Source organism: Macaca mulatta, chromosome 2 (genome assembly GCF_049350105.2).
Source record: "Macaca mulatta isolate MMU2019108-1 chromosome 2, T2T-MMU8v2.0, whole genome shotgun sequence".
Lineage (NCBI taxonomy): Eukaryota > Metazoa > Chordata > Mammalia > Primates > Cercopithecidae > Macaca > Macaca mulatta.
Window position 1 is genome coordinate 127,444,072 of NC_133407.1, and position 22,345 is coordinate 127,466,416.

Here is a 22,345-nt window from a genome sequence, read left to right on the forward strand (position 1 = left end):
GGATATATATCCAAAGGAAATCAGTATGTCACAGAGGTATCTGCACTCCCATGTTCATTGCAGCATTATTCACAATAGCCAAGATGTGGAGTCAATCTTGGTATCCATCAATGGATGAGTGGATAAAGAAAATGTGATATTTAGGCCAGGCACAGTGGCTTATGCCTGTAATCTCAGCACTTTGGGAGGCCGAGGTAGGTGAATCATTTGAGACCAGGAGTTCAATTTAGCCGGGCCAACATGGTGAAACCCCATTTCTACTAAAAATACAAAAAATTAGCAGGGCATGGTAGTGTACACCTGTAGTCCCAGCTACTTGAGAGGCTGAGACAGGAGAATCGCTTCAACCTGAGAGGTGAAGGTTGCAGTGAGCCAGGATCGCGCCACTATACTCCAGAGCAAGACTCTGTCTCAAAAAAAAAAAAAAAAAAAAAAAAGTGATATCCAGTGTATATATACAAATAATGTAAGACTATTCAGCCTTAAAAAAGAAGGAAATCCTCTCATTTTCGACAACATGGATGAACCTGGAGGATGTTAAGTGAAATAAGCCAGACACAAAAAGGCAAATACTGCAGGAATCTCACATGTGGAATGTAAAAATATTGAACCATAGAAGCAGAGAGTAGAATAATGGTTGCCAGAGGCTGGGAGTTGGGGGAGTGATGAGGGAAATGGGGAGATGTTGATCAAAGAGTACAAGTTTCAGTTAGGATGAATGAGTTTAAGGAATCTGTTATGCAGTAATGGTGACTATAGTTAATAATACTATATACTTGAAAATTGCTGAGAGTAGATCTTAAATGTTCTCACCCCCCAAAAAAATGAGGCAACAGATATGCTAATTAGCTTGATTTAATTATTTTATAACATATACATAAAACATCTTATTTACACCGTATAATTTTGTCAATCATGCCTTAAAGCTGAAGGAAAATACATAGTCACATGTTGGTATTGGTTCTTTAGCTGTGACAAAGATACCATACTTATATAAGAGGTTAACAATAGGGAAAACTAGGTGTCGGGTTTACAGGAACTCTCTGTATAATCTTTGCAAGTTTTCTGTAAATTTAAAGTCATCCTAAAATTAAAAGTTCATTTTTAAAAAATACTATGGCAAGGATAATAGTCTGTAGTTCAAGTTTAATTTTCATCCCATAGGGAGCCTGAGGTAAATAAAATAGCCCTTAGTGTTCTGGTCTTACTATGGTGTAAAGTGGGGCGATTCTTCCTTGCTGTTGTCTTATGAAGCCATGACAGTTTGCAGAATCAGAGAATGCAGTATTTCTAAATGTCCTCCTGTGGAATTTCCTACTGGCATGACTTTTTTCCCCTTTGCTTCTGCCCAGTAGCAGTCCCTTTAGTGGCATTTGCTGTCCTAGTTAATCAGAGGGTAGGAGAAATGAAAAACTCTCCTCTTCCCCCTCCCATGAAGTTTCAATGGGCACTGGAAATGTAGGTCAAATTGCATCACCGTAGAAAGGAGCGAACAGGAAGGTATTTATGAAGTGCTGCCAATGTCTCTTTAGATTCAGTCATGACGAACTGGTGTTGAGCCCGTTTGGGTGTGAGATACAGGGAATCAGGGGGCATGTTTGTGATGTAGTCCCAGAATGTTATATTTCAACCAGTGATAAAAGATCTCTGTCTGAAACCCTAGTGAAAATGACTTACACTGGCTTTGCTTAATTTGCATCTCCCAGCTTCCAGAATTCTTTTTGTCTCTTATTTATTATTGGCACATTGCAAAAATTTGTATTAATTTAGCCAGAGAGATGTTTGAATTGTAGAAACTATTGCCATGTGTACATTTTAAAAAGTCTATTGTTTGGTAGTCACATAAGTCTAATAATATATTTTGGAAATTATGTATAATGTGCACAGTGACATCTTGATTAGCACATAGAAACCACAAAATATGTTTTTTTTTATTTTTAAATTATGTTTAAAGTATCTGTTAGATGGATCTCTGTTTTATTATTTATTTTATTTTATTTATTTGTTTTTAGACAGAGTCTTACTCTGCCACCCAGGCTGGAGTATGGTAGCACTATCTCAGTTCACTGCAGCCTCAACCTCCCAGGCTCAAGTGATCCTCCCACCTCAGTCTCCCAAGTAGCTGGGACTACAGGCATGTGTCATCACACCCAGCTACTTTTTATATTTTTTTGTAGAGACAGGGTTTCACCATGTTGCCCAAGCTGGTCTCAAGCAATCTACCTGCCTCCGCTTCCCAAAGTGCTGGGATTACAGGTGTGTACTGCTGCTCTCAGCCTCTCTTTCTCTCTTTTTTTTTTTTAATGGAAAAATCTTATAGATTTTAGGATATAAGGAGACTTTAAATATATGTTTTTATTTTTTACATATTGTGTGCTACCTACTCCTTTGTAAGACACCCAGATATTGACTACCAAAATATTCTGTTACTGACAGTGTTATGAACAGTAAGCATCCTGATAGCAAAACCAACTCTAAAACCTCTATTTTCACTCCCTTCTCCCATCAAGATAATCAGTAGTTGCTTTATGTACAAAATGGAAAGTCAGATGATAAGAGATTTTTACAGAGGCTTGGATATTATTTAATAATATGAGTTGAATAGATTATTCTGTGAAATATGTTTATAATTCAACATTTTTAAGCTATATTTTTAACTTTTTATTTTGAGATAATTATAAATTTATAGGAAGTTGCAAAGATGGTCCAGAGAGGTCCTGGTTATTCTTCACCCAGTTTCTCCCATTTATTATGTCTTAACTATAGTGCAGTATTAAAACCAGGAAATTAACATTGGTTTAAAGTACGTGTATGGTTGGTTCTGTGTCATGATATCATGTGTATTTTCGTGTAATCACTGCCACAATCAAGATACAGAACTATTCTATCACTAAAAAGATCTTGGCCAGGCGCAGTGGCTCACGCCTGTAATCCCAGCACTTTGGGAGACTGAGGTGGGCGTATCATGAGGTCAAGAGATCGGGACCATCTTGGCCAACATGGTGAAACCCTGTCTCTACTAAAAATACAAAAATTAGCCAGGCCTGGTGTCAAGTGCCTGTAATCCCAGTTACTCGGGAGGCTGAGGCAGGAGAATCGCCCAGGAGGTGGAAGTTGCAGTGGGCTGAGATTGTGCCAGTGCACTCCAGCCTGGCGGCGCAGCAAGACTCCCTATAAAAAAAAAAAAAAAAAAAAAAATCAGATCTCCCCTGTGCTACCCCTTTATAGCCATTCATTCCTGTTACTCTCACAGTCCCTAACTCCTGGCAGCTGCTAATCAGTTCTCCAACTCTAAATTTGTCATTTTGGGAATGTTACATAAATGTGATCTTTTAAAATTGGCTTTTTTCTCTTAGCATTTTAAAAAGAATTTTATTTTTAAAAGAATATGATAAAATTTTTAAAAGAATATTTGTTTTGGCCGGGCGTGGTGGCTCAAGCCTGTAATCCCAGCACTTTGGGAGGCCGAGACGGGCGGATCACGAGGTCAGGAGATCGAGACCATCCTGGCTAACACGGTGAAACCCCGTCTCTGCTAAAAAATACAAAAAACTAGCCGGGCGCGGTGGCGGGCGCCTGTAGTCCCAACTACTCGGGAGGCTGAGGCAGGAGAATGGCGTGAACCGGGAGGCGGAGCTTGCAGTGAGCTGAGATCCGGCCACTGCACTCCAGCCTGGGCGGCAGAGCCAGACTCTGTCTCAAAAAAAAAAAAAAAAAAAAAAAAGAATATTTGTTTTTTTAAAGTTGTTACCCAGAGTTTGATTCACTAATTTTTAAGACCATGTTTTTCTAGCTTGGGTGTTCCATACTCTGTGTTGCTATATTTGAACAGCCGCTAAAGTCGAATATGCCGACGTAATAGCTGATTATAGCATTAACCTTATTGCCTGCTGTTAAGGATGATACCCTGGTGTTAAAGGGAAAATTACCCTGGGAAAAGTCCATCCTGTCAACAAAGTAGATATTACAATTGATGAAGAACAGGAATAAGAAGTCCAAATGTTTATACCAAATAAAGTAACTGACCATATTTGTACTCCATTTCGTCTTGAAATCTTCAAAGGAGAGAGACTTTTTGGAACATGATATTTAAATGAAGAGCAGTTGAAATATTTACGTTAATTAATTAATTTACATTAATTAGCTTATGTCACAGAATTGTGGAATGTCACCATACGAAATTAAGTGTCTGCGTCATGTTAAGCTTCTTCGAATGTCTTAAGTAGGAAATGGAGTTCTATGGATAGACAAGGGCTGGAAATAGCCTCAGAAAAATCAGATCTTCAGATGCTGGCATACTGTTTTCTGACAAAATGTGGAGAATATTCTAGGATCTATAGGAGGGCATGTTAGTGTTTGGCTACAAATAATGATGCCATAGTTCTAGGGAATGCCACAGGGTCAAACCTATAACACTGAGCAAACAGAAGGTGAATCCCAGGAAACCATTCTGCAGCTCATGGCAGTGAATAAGCACTGGCTCCTCAGCTTCTCCAGAATTCATGTTCCTGAGGTTGTGTCAGGACAGATTTTTATGAATAGGATAATCTTGCAACTAGCAATTGATTTTTGTTTGGCCCTGGCTCCTAACATTTTAGACAGTCTTCCTCCCAGTTGGGAAAATATTCCTGGTAATTAAAATCATCCTTTACTTACCAGCTTAACATTTTTCCCTTGATCACATTTGTTTTCTTTAAGCAGCATATGATTGTACTTAAAGTAGCTATTGGGATAGAGGAGAAGGGAAACAATCATTTATTGACCATCAGCTGTATGCCAGCCACTTTGCTAAGTGTTTATGTACATTCATGCATGTAATTGCAGTATTGAAAAATTGCATTAATGATACTCATTAAGTTATGGGCCTGAAATAAACAGCATCCTAAGCAACTCTTCGTAGCAAGCCAATTTTCTTGGTCAGATTTACTCAAGGGGTTTGTTGACCAAAACACAGTAGAGAAGGAGTGAGACATGGTGCATACATGCCTGTGAGAAATGGCGTAAAGAATATAATTATATCTATTAATTTGTATATTCATGAGAAAATGTGTAAAATGATACAGAATTTAGACATGTAAGACCCAGCCCCTCTCCTCTTAGCTGTTTATCCAAATGAGGGAAACAAGTTTTGAGTTAAAGGAAAATATCAACTAACTACAGGACTTTAAAAACTGCTTAACCCATCAATGCAACATGTATAACAAGGTATTACATAATTATTTGAAATCTTTCAGACTGTAAGTGCTTTAATATTCAGAAGAGGAAATGATTACTTATCTCTGACCCTTGATTTTGTTATCTGTATGATTTTGCTACCTCATAGAAGTGAATAAAGTAATGTATATAAAACACTTAATATAATGCCTACTACTTAGTATACCTTCAATAAATTATAGCGGTTGCTGTTGGTAATGAAAATTATGATAGTAAGAATACTTCATAAGGGTAGGCTGACTGCTATAATGACCCAAAACCCCAGTGCCTTAATATATGTTTATTTCTTGTTTAAGCTCAGAGTGTGTTGGCAAGGAGGCTATTGATTCCCCTAGTCATTCAGGAGTGAAATTGTGTGGCTGTGCCCTCCTGTAGGTGCTTGGAGCCCTTTCCATTTGACCAGCAGAGGAGGGTAGGAGAGACTGAAGCTCAAGCCAGAGAGGTTTGTATGGGCCTAGCCCAGAAGTTGGCAACCAACATTTCTTATTTTATTTTATTTTATTTATTTATTTATTTTGAGATGGAGTCTCACTCTGTCACCCAGGCTAGAGTGCAGTGGCACTATCTCGGCTCACTGCAACCTCCACCTCCTGGGTTCAAGCGATTATCGTTTCTCAGCCTCCTGAGAAGCTGGGACTACAGGCGTGCACCACCACGCCTGGTTAATTTTTGTATTTTGAGTAGAGATGGGGTTTCACCTTGTTGGCCAGGCTGGTCTGGAACTCCTGATCTCAGTGATCCGCCCACCTCTGCCTCCCAAAGTGCTGGGATTACAGGCGTGAGTGACGAGCGACTATGCCTGGACCCAGCATTTTTTTTTTTAAGAGATGGTGTCTTGCTCTCTTGCACAAGCTGGAGTGCAGGGGCGCAGTCATAGCTCACTGCAGCCTTGAACTCCTGGGCTCAAGTGATCCTCCTACCTCAGCCTCCCAAGTAGCTGGTACTACAGGTGTGGGACACCACACCTGGCTAATTATTTATTTTAATTTTCATAGAGATGGAGTCTCACTGTGTTGCCCAGGCTAGTCTCGAACTCCTGGCCTCGAGGGATCCTCCCTCCTCAGCCTCCCAAGATGCTGGGATTACAGGTGTGAGTCATCACACCTGGCTTATGCAACATTTTTATTTACATTTTGGATTCAGTCACATGTCGTGACCTTATTGCAATGAATATTGGGAAATTTAGGCAAAATATGTGCTCAGGCGGAGAATGTAAATATAGGTGACTATTGGCAATCTGTATCACAAATAGTATTTAGAAAGGCTTAATAGAAGTGGAAGCATTTTCCCTGGATCTTTCAGAGAAGAGTGAAATTAGAGTGAAATTTGTTGTATGCTGCTCAGTCTGTATTTAGGAAGTAATTTTTAAAGAGGCGGAGTAGAAGAATTAAAAACTCTACGAGCATTATTAATGAAAACTACATTTATCCCACTAGCCACTGCCCTTACTGTCAGTCATTTGGTAAGTGACCTTTGGCAAGCCATTTATCTGTTACAGACCTGCATTTCCTCACTTATAAGTATTCTTTGTAGGACTGTGGTGGAGATTAAACAAGATAGTACATGTACAGAGTTTAGCAGAGGGTCTGATCCAAGTTAAGCACTCAGCGAAAATTGTTCTTATTGGTAGTGTTGATAAGTATGGCCTCAGAGTAAAATGCATGCTGTTTGTTTATTTAACATCTATCCTAAGGGACCGTGCTAGACTAGCAAAGAATGACTTGACTGAGGTCACATATATAAATTTTAGAATTTTGTAACCCCAGGCCAGTCACAGGAGATTAACGTTCCCCTGGTAGACTATTGCGGGACAAACTCTCTTTGTTCCCCAGGCTTTCCTCCTCCCAGTCAACTTTAAAGACACCTCCACCACACACACCCCAACTCCTGTCAACAGGAGTACTGGACTTTAATTTGCCTCTTATCCCTCCTTCTCCCTTCCTTAGCATTGATGTCCGTAGGTGAGTTTGCCTGGGAAGAGTGAAGGTAAATGCCAGAGCAGCTCTTTATTCCACTGGCCTAATTGCAAGTTCTTAGCAAGGCGATAGCATCCCACTCCAGGCACATATTAACCTGGGTAGCCGTCAGAACCTGTGGTTCCATTTTATCCAATTCAATTCATCAGGCATTTATTAACACTTAACAGCGCTGGGCCCTAGGGATACAAGGATGAAATGTTGTGGACCCAGCCTCCAGGAAGCCCACCTAGAGCAGTAGGCGTGATGACCTGATGAAGTTTCATCTGAGCTGGGTTTTGAAGTGTGGATATGAGTTACTTGGAAAGTAAGAAAGGAGTTCAAGGAGGCATGAGCAGCAGGTATGGAGAAACAGGTGGGAATTGTGGTGTATGGCAGTGAAGGAAATGGTTTTAAGCTCAACTCTAACATGCAATACCTCAGCTTTTATTGGCCTCATCTCACAAGCCTCAGTTTTCTGTTAAAGGAGCACAGAAAGAGTTCCTTTGTTATAGACGGGAATACTAAGTGAGATGATGCATGTAAAAGGCTTACTTTTTGTTACTGGGCACGTGGTAAGTGTTCAGTAAATGTCGGTTACTACTACTATTATTATTGTCATGTGCTCTCATAAATTGACTTTCAAATCTACTGACTTGATCAAGGTTTTGCACAATGACAAATGGGAGAATTACTGGGAATTTTATATTTTAGTTTTCTTTTAGGCTAATGGTGAAATGGTGCCCTATAGTCACAAATAATGGACAAAAAAAATGCCTTGCTGACCTTTCTTTGCTAAAAGAAAAGGGAACCTAGTTAACCTCAGTGAAGCCTGGGAGAGAGGGGCTCAAGATGGGAGAACTGTGCATCCTGAAATGGCAAAAGAGTGAAGGATGGCTATATTGAACATATTTGGAGAGAGGAGAGGGACTAAACATTGTGTAAGTATGTACTAATAGAAGCTGTTAGAAAATGGAGGCTCCTTTAAAAATAAGACTCCATGTGAGGCGTTCCATGAAGTGTTGGGAAAGCCCTAGGACTGACTGCAGTGACTGAAATGTACTCAAGAAACCCAGGCCAGAGTTACTGGAGCCCTTCCTCACAATTGGCCTTGACTCCCTCTCCACTTGTGTGTTTTCACATTGACTTGATCCTCAGTGGAATAACTGAGCAGTGGCTGTAGCTCAGTAGGTAGAAAAACCCTCTAACCTTTGAAGAGGGAAATACCCAGTAGCACCATTGAAAAAAGAGGTTGTGTATAGCGTTTCGTTCTTAAATTTGCTTTGCCAAGGAGAAAGCCTGTGAGAGTGAAAGCAAGGTGGAACTGGGGTCCAAAGAGAGGGAGTAAACTAGATGCCATGTTAATTTGTATTTTTGGAGAATATGTCTGCAGTTGATATATAACTTGGTTTAAACATTTTTACAACCTGCTAAAAAATTTGGGTTTGGGTGGTCAATTTTCATTTGGAAGAAAAGATTTAGGAAGACAGTATAGTTCTGGGGGCACAAGCATGGCTACCTACAGGAGACAGGTTTGAAAGGAAAATAAGTGATACAGCCAGCTGAGTACTTTGGAAATTACGTGCCCAGTGACAAAGGGCAGCTCCCAACACAGCTTAATTCAGTCATTTCCTCCAAAAAAGTTGGCCCCTGTGGCCAGAGTTTTAGATTTTCCCAGAGAAACCAGGAGTTTGGAATTTTATGTGAATCTTCCTGCCTTTCAAATATTAGCAACAAAGCCATTTTCCCCCCAAGATCAACATAGAAAACAAAAAAAGTGGGCTATTTTAGGTCTGTGGACTTTTCCATTTGCAGCGAGTATCAAGATGAAGAGAAAAACGCACAGCCTAGGAGTTAGGTGACTTAGCTGAATAACACTGCCAATTCTAGTGCCAGACACAGTACTTGGCATGGAGCACATTCTCAATTTGTTTTGTTTTGTTTTTGAGGTAGAATCTCATTCTGTTGCCCCAGGCTGGAGTACAGTGGCATGATCATGGTTCACTGCAGCCTTAGCCTCAGCTTCCCAGGCTCAAGTGATCCTCCTGCCTAAGCCTCCTGAGGAACTGGGACTACAGGCATGTGCCACCATGCCTGGCTAGTCTTTAAAAATTTTCTGTAGAGACGGCATCTTGCTCTTCCTCAGACGGTCTTGAACTCCTGAACTTAAGCAGTCCTGCTGCTTTGGCCTCCCAAAGTGCTAGGATTACGAGCATGAGCCACTGTGCCCCAGCCTCAACATGTTTTTATTGAATAAATAAAGCAGCTGAGATCATCTCTCTTGGTTTCAGTCTTTTCATATCTAGAATGGAGAGATTGGAGTCAGCCTTCAAGGCTTCAGGTTGCTTTGTTTTGTTTTTTTTTCTCCCTATTCCCTCTCCCGCAACAAGCTCTAATTTATAAGATCACAACTGTGTTTTCCTTTGTAGGATTCATTTCTCTAGCCCCTTTTCTTCCCTCTTACGCACTCTTTAAGAAGCTAGGGTGCCAGTCTCACATTAAAGCTTGGTAATTTTGCCTATAAGTTAAGAAGTTAAGTTTATTCTGTTAAAAACAAGACTGACTTGGTTTAGCCTTTTTTCTTTATTGTGATTAGCAGGTTTATACTTAATTTTGACAGACTGTATGACATAACAAGAGGTGATTCAGATTATGCCTTAAGTTGCAACAAAGTTCTGAATCTTAAAAGCACACAGAAATGTTACTCCTAGAAAATAAGCCATTTTCCCTGTAAAAGCCAATGTAACACTGCCCATGTAGCATTGTAGGCTTTTCTCTGTTTAAAATGAATGATGGGGTGTTTCTGAACCCTTTGGGCTTCTGCAGTATATTCTTTTATAACACATTCTGGTGATAGCTCTATTTTTAAAATACATTTTTTTACTATCTTGGACAAGATCATTTTTTGTTGCAGTTATCACAAATCAGTTCAAAAAATAAGCTCATAAAAAGGGGGGGCATTTACCCTAGATGCCAGGGGCTTCTTAGAACCCTAGGGAACCTAGGGAAGGAAGTGCTGTGGGCCACTCAGGGGCTATGGCGGTAACAAGAAAGCCCAAGAACACTCCTGTGCAGAGACCCTCCCTCCCTCCCTCCCTCCCTTCCTTCCTTCCTTCCTTCTCTCTTCTGTCTGTCTGTCTGTCTCTCTCTCTCTGTTTCTCTCTCTTTCTCTTTTTCTCTCTCGTTTTTTCTCCTGGGAGAAACGGGAGATTAGTGACCTCTTGGGTCAGATTCACTCTGAGCAGCACATTCATTCTTTCATTCTCTCTTTGCTGACTGTCTTTTTCCTATAGACTGAAACAGCACTTAGAGGTAGCTTGCAGCCTTCACCAAACTAGACCCTCTTCATCTCAATTTCTCGTTCTAAGAAGAACACATTGACTGTCTCAGTTTGTGTCGTGTGTCCAGCTTAGACAAAGATGGGAGTAAGTAGTTTGTAGCCCCATAGTAAAAGTATGACTTGGCATGGAGTTGAGAATTACATAGTTCTTAGAAAAAAGGGTCAACATAGGCTAGGGAGCTCCTCTAGGAGAAAGATGTCTTATATAATCTCCCTCCCCCTTAAAAAATAAAAGAGTTAATAAACTTATGCTTCAAGTTATGTCTTCTTTCTTTCTCTCCCACTGCCAACTGACCATCATTTAAAGAAATCTTTTTAGAAATTATATTTGTTGAATGCTTATTACGTAGTAGTCGTTGAATGAATAAAAGATATCAAGTTTAATGATTCTAAGAAAATTTTCCAAGTCTATTTAAAATGATTTCTTTTTAACTGTTTCTCTTTGCAAAACAAAATTAAGTTGCCATTGAGGCAGTTTGGTGTACTGGAAAGGGAACTAAATATCACCAAAGGCCCGGATTCTAGTTAGTTTCACACCACTTGTTTGCTGGGTAATATTGAGCAAATTATGACCTTTCTCAGTCTGTTTCCTCAGTAGTAAAATGGAGATCATAGTAACAGCTCTTTTGAACACAGGGTTATTAGAAGATCAAATGAGAGAATACATACAAGCATATAATAGGTTTTTCCCCTACTAAAGAAAGGCTTTTGACCCCTATTCTAAGTAGAGAAGTTACTGTTTTTAAATGTTTATTTTTAGTAACTGCAACTATCATTTTTCTCATATTTCCTATAAAGCATTTTTACAGTATGCAACTAGTAAGTGATGAATTCTTTTAAAACCAAAACTATCCTGAAGGAGATGAGTGTTCTGAATCTGATGACTTCCTTGGATACTTTGGAGAAGTAGCAGTAGTGTCCAGATGGAAAACTGAAAAATGGCTTGACCTAGTGAAATAAGATCAAGTGCGGAGTCTAATCTGATGCTGGTGTTGTTCTGCCTTCACCTTCTGTCTACTCTGAAGGAATCACCATCAGGGTGGTGAATGCTTATCATGAACATAACGTCTTTATTGACTGCCTCTATCATGGCAATTTGTAATTAGCTTTGAGTGATTTTTGCATAGCTATAAAGTATTTAGGATTCAAAGAAATGCATTTTGGCTCAGGACAGACATGTTAAACAAGAAAGCAGCTTTTATTGGAAGTAAGGCAGAAAAGGAGCACTAAAATGGAAATCAGAGAAATTTTTAAAAATAAAGGAGACTGGGAAGGAATTAGAAATCTGAAGAGAAACATCTGGTTTATAAAGATTGTAGGAATGATTTTAAGCATTACCGAATAGCATTTTGAGTGAATAAAATTGACACTTTTAAAAAGGGAGAGGGAAGCAGTATGACCTGGAAATAACTTAAAACCTAATAAAGATAATTATGAATAAATGTTCAAAACATGGCATATAATTTCAGCCACTGATTTTCAGCGATGCTTTATTCCTATCTTAGGATCTCAGGCCATAGAAACATTTGGTTACCATTTTAGAGTACATGAAAATAAATAAAAATTGAGCAAAGCAATATTACCTTCTCCATATCTTGCTTTATAGCCAGTGAGGATTACAGGGAGAGAAGTATATGAGTAGTGAATTTTTCATATGAGCTCAGCCTGTCTTGTGCTTTATACCTTGACAACGTCTGCCCCATAGCTGTGTCATTGCCCGTGTTTGCTGCTTTTTCTCTTCTGCATGTGAGATTTGAAGACCAGTTTATTTTCTAACTTTGGTTTGTTAATCTGTAATTTCTTGACTCCTTAACTCATTGGTCCTCTACAAATTAATTAAAAAGCACATTTTACCTGAAATATATGCACACAACTATGAAGATAATGGAGCACATAGTTTCCTTGTGCTTTTTAGGAAGATAGTTCAATTGAATTTTTGTTTCCTGTTGAAGTATTAAAAATTGCTTTTATAAACTGCTGAAATGATAAAGAAGGACAGCGTGAGCTCTCCAAATAATAATCTTATTCAATCTGTATTTTTAAAATCTGTGATTTGACAAGTTTCATAGGAGCAGGCTTTCTGAATCGCCATTTTAAAAATTAAGTGGAAACTCATTAGTGCAAATTACATACAATGATTTTAAGCCCCAGGAGGCTAACTGTGTACATATTGAATAGTCATTTGTTCTTAGTTTATTGTGAATATAGCCAATTAAGTTCATTGTAACACACACACACACGCACACACACACACACGCAAATCACATTTGTTATAAAATTGGTAAAATGTCTTGAAATTTAACAGTTTGACATCTCAAAGCACATATAATTTTGGAATATCTGGCAACCAATGAGACTGTATGTTTCTGATTAGCTTTGTCCATCCACTGTTTCATCCATTTGCCTTTTTTCTGTTTTTGTAGATCTGAACCGAATTAAGACGAACGAGCTTTCACAATTGCAGCAGATGAAGATCCATTGGTAAATCGATCAGGATTTTTGGCCTACCCTCCAAAGAAAAGGTAACTGGCTGTTCTGATATCGCAAGCACAGTTGAACAAATACAGTGCTTCCAGTTATAATAGAGTTTGAGTTTTACCAAAGGATGATAGTTTGTTAATTTTGAGACATCTGTGTAAGTTCTCAAATGTTAAATGTAATCCTGAATATGATCTTAGAAAAATGAAATGACAATGAATTTAGGAGTATGATATTATTAGGTATTTGTTTCTCAACACAAAAACTGCTAAATAACATGCCCTCCAAATTTGTTAAAATTGCAGGAAGACATTAGTTATAGAATCCTCCTTCTCTCCCAATCTATACCCACTTTTTTCTGGAAGTTATCCAAAAGTGTGCTCTTGTTTCTTTCCAGCACCATTCCCCCAGCTCCTGTTTTCTTGTCTTTCCATGTAATGTAGACCCAGCTGCTTAGGGCAGTGAAGATCCTAAGCAAGATTGTAAAACAGGCAGGCGTTCTTCAGGCACACTTTCTGGGCCCAGTGCCTTTGCCCAGGCTGCCAGACAGCTCTATGGTAATGAGTAGTCTCTGATCATTACAAAAATAGCAGCCATCATTAATGGAGTGTCTTTTTTTTTTTTTTTTTTTTTTGAGACAATCTCACTCTCACCCAGGCTGGAGTGCAGCGGTGTGATTACGGCTCACTGCAACCTCCACCTCCTAGGTTCAAGTGATTCTTGTGGCTCAGCCTCCTGAGTAGTTGGGATTACAGGTGTGCACCACTACACCTGGCTAATTTTTGTATTTTAGTAGAGATGGAGTTTTGCTATGTTAATCAGGCTGGTCTCGAACTCCTGACCTCAAGTGATCCACCCGCCTTGACCTCCCAAAGTGCTGGGATTACAGGCATGAGCCTCCAATGCCTGGCACATTAATGGAGTTTCTCACTGCATGTCCACCATTGTACATTTACTGTTTTGGGGAGGATAATGGTGAAATTTCACATAATACAAAGCAGAAAATTCCTGGAGGAATTTTGATTAAAAAAAAACAGGGCTGAGTACAGTGGCTCACACATGTAATCCCAGGACTTTGGGAGGCTGAGGTGGAAGGAATTGCTTGAGCTCTGGAGTTTGAAACCAGCCTGGCCAACATAGCTACACCGCCAACTCTAGAAATATTTTGTTTTATTTTATTTTATTCTGGAGTGCAGTGGTGCCATCTCAGCTCATTGCAAGCTCCGCCTCCTGGGTTCTGGAGCAGCTGGGACTACAGGCACCCGCCACCACGCCCAGCTAATTTTGTTTTTGTATTTTTAGTAGAGACGGGGTTTCACCATGTTAGCCAGGATGGTCTCCATCTCCTGACCTTGTGATCCGCCCTCCTCGGCCTCCCAAAGTGCTGAGATTACAGGCGTGAGCCACCGCGCCCGGCCTACAAACAATTTTTAAAAATTAGCCAAGCACGGTGGTGTATGCCGTATAGTCCCAGCTACTCAGGAGGCTGTGGCAGGAGGATCCATTTGAGCTCAAGAGCTTGAGGCAGTTAGCCATGATGATGCCGCTGCACACCAGCCCCAGCGACAGCAAGACCCTATCTTAAAAAGCACGCAACAACAACAACAAAATTATTCTCCTACTTCTGAAAGGAATGAGATAACTTACAAGTTAAGGTGCAGTTTAAGATGAGTCATTAAAGACTAAAACAGAACAGAATGGAAACAAGATTAAAGGAGTTTCAGCCTCTGGAATCAATTATCTTACATACTTAGGTAACAAATGTGATGCCACAATCAGGTTTTAGGCAACTGTAACAAAAATGGTAGCATTTCAGACAACACATAAAAGATAACATTTTTACCATTAACAATCTGAAACAGCTTCACAGAAAGTGTTTTAGTACTATTGAGATGTTTAAAAGAACAATTTGGGGGAGCTATGAAGTCTCTACCTTGAAAACAGTCTCAAAATTTTTCTGGACTAAAGCTGAAGGGATATGCAGAGATATCTTTCAGTGATCATTGAAGTCATCACATTGAATGTTGTTCATTGTGTCATGTCTGCAAGGTGCCAGAGAAGAGAGAAACAGGCTTTCCTGTATGGTGTCCAGTCACTGACAATGGAGGAGTATAGGGAGAACCTAAGAGGAAACACGTTTGGCAGAATGCCAAAGGAGCTCTTTAGTGCCTGTTTATGGAGTTTTTACTGTGTGCATGGGGATTGTCCCTGGGAGGAAAAGGAGAAGAATAGGAGGTGATTTACATGGACTGCAGTGATAACTTAGGCTTTTTTGAATATTATACCAATGAAAAGATTAATATGATGCCAGGAAGTAAGTGACCAAGAAGCAGAGAAAGAAGAGGAGTCACAAGTTCAAAAGTCTCTAGAGACCAGAGAGACCAGAGAGGGGAAATAAAGTGAGCGAGGTGGAACTGTGAGAAACCATCCAGTCCATGATCCATCTAATGTGGCAACCCCTTCTCAGCAACAGATTGTAGACCCAATATCTGTTCATGCAACAAAGACTTATTGGGTGCCAACCTACGTGCTATGTTCTCTTATGGGCACTGGGGATAAATTAGTAAATCGAAAGGACAAATATCCCTGCCATTGAATTGGCGCTTACCTTTTTTTCTTCATTAACAAGTAAAAATTGGATATGTTTATCATGTACAGTGTATTCTTTTGAAATATGTATTCATTGTGGAATGGCTTAAATCAAGCTAATTAAGGTAGGCATGACTTCTCATACTTATGTTTTGGTTGTGAGAACACTTATCTAGTCTCTTTGCAATTTGCAAGAATACAACACATTGTTATTAACTATAGTAAGCATGTTTTGCAGCTGAAGTTCTTGAACTCATTCTTCCTAACTGAAATTTTGTACCTTTTGACTAACTTTCCCTAAACCCGTCACCTCTATCCTCTGGTAACCACCGTTCTATTCTCTACTCTGAATTCAACTTTTTAAGATTCCACATATAAGTGAGATTGTGTCCTATTTGTCTTTCTTGGCCTGGCTTATTTCACTTAACATAATATCCTCCAGGTTCATCTGTGTTGCTGCAAATGACAGGAGTTCTCTTAAAAAAAAAAAAAAAAAAATACAGATAGGGGTCTCACTATGTGTCCTAGGCTAGTCTGGAACTCCTGAACCCTGGGCTCAAGTGTTCCTCCCACCTTGGCCTTCCTTCCAGAGTGCTTGGATTACAGTTGTGAGCTACCACATCTGGCTGGATTTCCTTCTTTTTAAAGATTGAATAGTATTCCATTGTGTGTGTGTATACCACACAGTGGAATATTATTTAGCTATAAAAAGAAGGAAGTATTGATAACATGCTCCAACATGGATAAACCTTGAAAACGTTTTGTTAAATGAAGGAAACCAGACACAAAGGCCACATATTATGTGGTTTCATTTAATATTCAGAATAGGCAAATCCATAGAGACAGAAAGCAGATGTGGTTTTCAGGGGTTGGGGAGGGAATGTGGGCAGTGACTGCTTGATGAATACAGAGTTTGCTTTTGGAGTGATGAAAATGTTCTGGAACTAGATAGTAATATTGGTTGTACTACACTGTGAATGTACTAAATGTCACTAAATTGTACGCTTAAAATGGTTAAAGCCCAGGTGCAGTGGCTCATACCTGTAAATCTAGCACTTTGGGAGGGTGAAGCAGGAAGATTACATGAGTCCAGGAGTTTGAGACCAGCCTGGGCAACACTTGAAACCCTGTCTCTATTTAAAAAGTACAAAAATTAGCTAGGCGTGGTGGCATGTGCCTTTAGTCTTAGCTATTTTGGAGCTGAGGTGAGAGGATCACTGGAGTCTTGGAGGTTGAGGCTGCAGTGAGCCGTGATTACACCAGCTGGATTGCACTTGCGCCTGGGCAACAGAGCGAGACCTTGTCTCAAAATAAATAAATAATAATAAAATGGTGAAAATGGTGAATTTTAGTTATGTGAATTGTATTTAAAAAATAATGGCATTTAGAAAGACTTTCAGAAATGTGTACTTTATGTCTTAGACCGGAGAAGGTAGTTTAGCTAGAGTGGAGTCTTTGTAAGGGGCAGTGGTGGATGCTAAGGGTGGGAAAAGGTTTGGCTAGATATTGAAAGATATTGACTGGCCAAGGAGTTTAGCAGCTATAAATATAGCACCATATACTCCACGAGGAAGAAGGAAACTCAAGAGAGGTTGGTGCTCTGGGAATTGCAACTAAAGATGAAGTTTCAAGCAAAGGCAGTGAGTTTTATCAGTCTGTGCCGTTGCTACTTACCTAACAGAGTTTTGTGGCAATCTCACAAAAGTTTCAATATTTAGAGTTTCTTCTTCTAAAAAAAAAACTTTATAAAAGGATAATCATCTTTTAAAATAATCATCCTGACTATAAAACTATGTTGATAAAAAATCTAAACATTATATAAATATATATGCTAATAAAAAGTTCCTTTGAGTTTAAAGAATTAAAGCACCTTTAATTCTTTTAACCCTTGCTTCTCATATGGTAAATCCAGAGTTATCTAGACTGTTTTTTGCATAAACTTAGCATCATCATCATCACTTTTTCACAAAAATAGGCACATATGATTCATAGTATTTTTTGCATGTTTCTTTAAAAAATGTTTATCTTGGTTGTCTTGCACTTCTTTTTTTTTTGGACCATTACATTATATGCTATTTTATTTGTAAAAACAAAAAGTTGAAAAGTAACGGTTACATACCTCTATTAGAGGATGAATTGTTATAAAATGTGAAAGTAGCTAACACACACTGAGCACTTAATATGTGCCAGGCACTATTCTGAACATGTTAATTTATTGACTCTTCATAAGCTCATGAGGTAGATATTATTGTTATCTTCCTTTTGCAGAGGAGCTAACTGAGGTACAGATGAAAAAGTTGTCCTGCCAACGTCCAGAGTTAGGTAGTGGCAGAGATGGGTTCCAGGACCAGCTTCATCTCCAACTCATGTTCCCATGAGGAATGCTGTGGCTGGTGGTGTCAGATTTTACTTAGGATTTTTTCAAGAAAAGTCAATCTGGAATTTTTTGTGAAATTTTCCAAGTTTTAATGTTGGCTTAAAAATAGCTTTATTGATATGTAATTCAAATGCCATAAATTTACCCCTTTAAACTGTACATTTAATGGTTTTTAGTGTATTCACAATATTGATTGTATAACTGTTTCTTCTATCTAGGTCAAAAACATTTTTAGCACCCACAAAGGAGACCCCATCCCATTCCCAAGCAGTCACCCTCCATCTTCTCTTCCCTCAGCCCCTGGAAACCACTAATCTTCTCTCTGTCTCTATGGATTTGCCTATTCTGGATAATTCACCTAAATGAAATCAAATAATTTGTGACCTAGTTGTCTGTCTTCTTTCATTTAGCATAATGTTTTCAAGATTCATTCATGTTGGAGCATGTATCAGTACTTCATTTTATGGCTGAATAATGTTTTTTTGTTTTGTTTTGTTTTTTTTTTTGAGATGGAGTCTCACTCTGTTGCCCAGGCTGGAGTGCAGTGGCACAATCTTGGCTCACCACAAGCTCCGCCTCCCGGGTTCAGGCGATTCTCCTGCCTCAGCCTCCCAAGTAGCTGGGACTACAGGCGTGCACCACCATGCCTGGCTAATTTTTTGTGTTTTTAGTAGAGATGGGTTTCACTATGTTGGCCAGGCTGGTCTTGAACTCCTGACCTCGTGATCTGCCCGGCTTGGCCTCCCAAAGTGCTGGGATTGCAGGCATGAGCCACCGCACCTGGCAATAATATTCTTTGTATAGATATACCACAATTTGTTTATTCATTTGTTGATGTACATGTGCGTTGTTTCTACCTTGTGACTTTTAGGAATAATGCTGCTAATGAATATTAGTGCACAAGTATCTCTTTGAGTCTCTGCTTTCAGTTCTTTTGAGTGTATATCTAGAAGTGGAATTGCTGGATCATATGCTAATTCTGTGTTTAAGCTTTTGAGTAACTACCACTGTTTTCCACAATGGCTACACCATTTTACATTCCTGCTAGCAATGTATGAGAATTCCAGTTTTTTTCATATCCTTGCTAACACTCTTCATTTTCTGTTCTGTTGTTGTTGTTGTTGTTTATTACAGCCATCCTAGTGGGTGAGAGGTGGTATCTCTGATTTAGATTTGCATTTCCCTAATGACTAATGATATTGAACTTATTTTGTTGTTTTTGTTGTTAATTTACCGAGCTGAAAGAGTTCTTTCTACATTCTAGTTCAAGTCCCTTAATCAGATATATGATTTGTAAAAATGTGTAGGTTCTGTGGGTTTTCATTTTCTTGATGGTATCCTTTGAAACACAGAAGTTTAATTCTGATGACATTCAATTTACCCATTTGGCTGTGTTTTCATTTAGATGGAGTCTCACTCTGTTGCCAGACTGGAGTGCAGTAGCGCAATCTGGGCTCACTGCAACCTCTGACTCCCTGGTTCAGGTGATTCTCCTGCCTCAGCCTCCTGAGTAGCTGGGATTACAGGCACGTGCCACCACACCCAGCTAATTATTGTATTTGTAGTAGACATGTAGTTTCACCATGTTGGCCAGGATGGTCTTGATCTCCTGGCCTTGGGATCCGCCTGCCTCAGCCTCCCAAAGTGCTAGGATTACAGGTGTGAGCCACTGCGCCTGGCCTTGGCTCTGTTTTTAAAAAGAAATATCTGATAAGTTAGATTCCAGCCCACTAATCGCCCGCTTGTGATTGCTGCTCTGCTGCCACTGCCCCAGAAACCATTTGGAAAAATCCTCATGCTTTTTGAAAATACCTGTTTTCCAAAGAGATGGAGCAAGCTCTGGAAGGCAGGAAAGGCAGATTTCTCACCAGGAGCAATTTTGTTTTGGTTCCCCTTTTCCATTCCTGAAATTCCTTCACTTAGAACACCTTGATGTAGACGTGGGGGCATAGTAGGAAGTGGACAGAGGATCAAGGCCTCAAGGTCTTGAAAATTTTATGTTGATCAAAAGAGAATATTGGTTAAAATAAAAGATTAAATTGGTGAAAATAAATATTTGCCTTGAGCCATAGATTATGTCGTTTAAAATCAGAATGACCGTAAGAGTGTAGTTAGTAATTGTGTTTCTAGGAAGAAAGGTTTATGGACCAGTACACCTAGAAGTAATTTGGGGTAAGGTCTTACTCTTCATATTTCTTTATGTGTGTACTTGGGAGGAGAGGAGGACAGATAACTGTATTCATTCATAGTCATTCACACACCTTAGTGAAAAATAGTTAAATCTGCAGGAAAAACTCTACCAAGAAAACTCTACCAAAGAAAACTCTACCAAGAATAGGAGAGCTTTACTTTGGAGGTGGAAAGGGAGTGCAAGTTTTTGTGGAACAGTCTGTTGAGAAGCAGTACAAACCCAGATAGGCTCCTGGACCACGGTGCAAAGAGAGAATGGGGGAAAGTCAAGGGTGCCATGTTTACTGGATCTATGGCTTTGCTTAGAGCTGGACCTTGGCTGAGGAAAGGAGGAAGAAACATTTGTGTTATTCTTTCCCTCTTATACTAACACACCTGCATTGTTAGTCCTTGGGTTCACCCCAAAGGCATTTTGCTGACCATTTTGGAGACATGGTTACAACTCATCTTATGGTTTGTGGGAAAGTGGGTTCCAGGTTCTAAATAACACCCTTATGTTGGGAATGCAAATTGTTGATCTCTGGGAGACTAAATGTATGTCTCATTGTCACCTTGATTTCAGAGCATATACTCTTAACTCTGAATCCATGAAGTCCTGTGATACAGAGGTGGGGATGAGTTCCCGTGTGCTTAGTGAGAGGGTTCAGGAAAGAGTTTGTTAAAGAAATGGAATTTGTGGAAGAACTTTGAGTGAACAGCAGGATTTCAGCCAAGGGAGGGAAACTATTATAGATGGAGTGACCTATATGAGCAAAGACTTGGGAGCTGGGAGTTGGATGGAGTTGGGGTGGGGGCATGTTTGAAGTTCTGAATTTGTCATTTGGGTTGGACCATAGACTACATGCAGGAGGCAATTGAACCCTGTAGAAGTGGTGGAGCTGAGGCAGGGGCAGATTGTAGAGGACCTGGAATGCTAGGAGAGAAGTTTTTATTTATTTTATCAGTCAGTGGAGAGCCCCTAAAAATGGTAGGGGCTAAAGCCATACTTCAGCAAGATTGGTCTGATAGTATAGCATACATAGATTAGAATTAGGGCTTACTGTGTGACAAGCGTGGTGCTAATAATAATAGCTGACACAGTGTGCTTTTGCACTGTTAATTTCTTAATGTTCCTCATAAAGTAGTTACTCTTGTTTTACTCATTTTATAGATGTAGAAACATGCACATAGAGGCTAAGTGATTTCCCCAGAGTTATACAGCTCGTAGTGGTGGAAGTGGGATTCAGCCTGGGCAGATAGGCCCTAGAACCCATGCTCTTAATGGCTGAGCCCAAAAAAATGGTGATATTTACAGCATTGTCAGTGCAAAGGTACATGGGAAATTATGTTTAATAGTGTGTTTAACCTGCATTTTATGGTAGCTGAGGCAGTACACTAGAACTCTATACAGTCAATTTCCTTTTATAGCTGAATATTTGTCCAACTTTTCCATTCCTTGTCTTCTTTTTTTTTTTGAAATGGGGTCTTGCTCTGTCATCCAGGCTGGAGTACAGTGGTACGATCTCAGTTCACTGCAGCCTCTATCTCTCAAACTTAAGCAGTCCTCCCCGTCAGCCTCCCAAGTAGCCGGGACTATAGGCACATGCCTGCATGCCTCGCTGTTTTTTTGTTTTTTTTTTTTTTTTGTAGTAGAGACGATGCCTCAGTGTGTTGCCCAGACTGGTCTTGAACTCCTGAGCCTTGGCCCCGCAAAGTGCTGGGATTACAGGCGTCAGCCCATCACACCTGGCCTCCATTCCTTTTCTATAACTTAAAACTCTCCATTTTTAAAAAACTCCTCAGCCTAAAGACTTTAAATCAACATTTCAAATCAAGTTTGTCATAAAACTACAATCCAGTTTTAAATCCCTACAAACATTGGGCATTATTAATTACCTTTTATGTTATAATTTATTATTACCTTTTATATGTGTATTTTGAAATTTTCTTCTCTTTTCAAGCAATTTACTATTACTGGTGAATGTTTCTTTGGGAGAGTTCATATGTACATGCAAACATATGATTAAGAAAACAGTCCAAAAATTCAAGGCTTTGAGATGTTTAGCAAATGATACATTTTACTGTAGAACAAGTATGTGTACAGGTTAAGTTTTTAAAAAGCTATTTATGTCTTTAAGTCCTCACTGTTGCAACTGTCCTTATTATTCCTAATTTTGCACTTGATTGCTATCAATTCCAACCACTGAGCTGATGAATTCAATT

At 39.4% G+C, this 22,345-nt stretch overlaps 1 protein-coding gene across 8 annotated transcripts in view; it reads left to right on the forward strand.

Moving 5' to 3' along the window:
* The window catches only part of ATXN7 (ataxin 7), a 141,128-nt gene that overhangs the window by 21,877 nt on the left and 96,906 nt on the right, over positions 1-22,345 (forward strand). For all 8 annotated transcript variants that reach the window (XM_015130473.3, XM_077994222.1, XM_077994217.1 and 5 more), the window contains one exon: positions 12,933-13,031. The gene's annotated coding sequence lies outside the window, so the exon portion shown is untranslated. The remainder of the gene's footprint in view (positions 1-12,932; positions 13,032-22,345) is intronic.